Here is a 747-nt window from a genome sequence, read left to right as displayed (position 1 = left end):
GGCTGTTGCAGCGGATGTTCATCCCAAACATCATCTCGTGCTTTTCCTTGATGTGAGTGCTTTTTTTTATTTAAATCTAGTAATTTGCAATTGAAATCTAAGCGATCTACTCTCTAAAAGAATACGCATCTACAACTTAAGATGCATACTTTCAGTTTTGGTCTCCACCTGCTCTTTGTTTACGAGCAGGTACAAATGAATTTAATGAAAAAAATATTTTGCACTCTAGCTGGAGTGCAAAACGTTTTCCCAGGAGTGTGGCATAGAAGATTTGTATGCAGAACGCTATGGAAAGCTACTTGAGGAGAACAGGTATTAAAGTCTACCGTGTACATCTTTGACTTTGAAGGCATATATGACATGTAGCGTAGAATTTCGAAAGTAACGACCCCCGTTACTTTCGGATTTTGCAGGCAAAAGGGGCCGTTACTTTCAGGTAGCCGTTATTTTCGGGTAGCCGTTACTTTCGGGTAGCCGTTATTTACGGATAGGTAAAAAAGGTTTGCAACTCGAAGTGGTCTTAGACAAAGAGGACACTATTATGAAATTTATGCATATTCCTAAAAGGTAACGTAACCAGATGAACAAACAGTAAACAAAACAGACTCAGTACCTTAATCGGTACGCTACATACACGATCACTAATATTAAACTGTACAGTATACTTTGCCTCTTCGCAGACAAATTAATTTCAATACAGTATTGCAGCGTTCATAAGTTTCACTCAGAGATTAAATCATGCACAAA

General features: G+C 38.2%; 1 long non-coding RNA gene across 1 annotated transcript in view; it reads left to right on the top strand.

Annotated features, from left to right (window-relative positions):
- Nucleotides 1–747, top strand: part of LOC137983800 (uncharacterized) — a 30802-nt gene continuing 30055 nt past the window's right edge. Inside the window, exons 1-2 of the long non-coding RNA XR_011119015.1 lie at nucleotides 1–52; nucleotides 230–312. This is a non-coding gene — a long non-coding RNA (uncharacterized lncRNA). The remainder of the gene's footprint in view (nucleotides 53–229; nucleotides 313–747) is intronic.

This window comes from Montipora foliosa, chromosome 13 (genome assembly GCF_036669935.1).
Source record: "Montipora foliosa isolate CH-2021 chromosome 13, ASM3666993v2, whole genome shotgun sequence".
In the NCBI taxonomy this organism is placed as follows: domain Eukaryota; kingdom Metazoa; phylum Cnidaria; class Anthozoa; order Scleractinia; family Acroporidae; genus Montipora; species Montipora foliosa.
The sequence above is the reverse complement of the archived record's forward strand: the minus strand, read 5'-3'. Positions and strand labels throughout refer to the sequence as shown.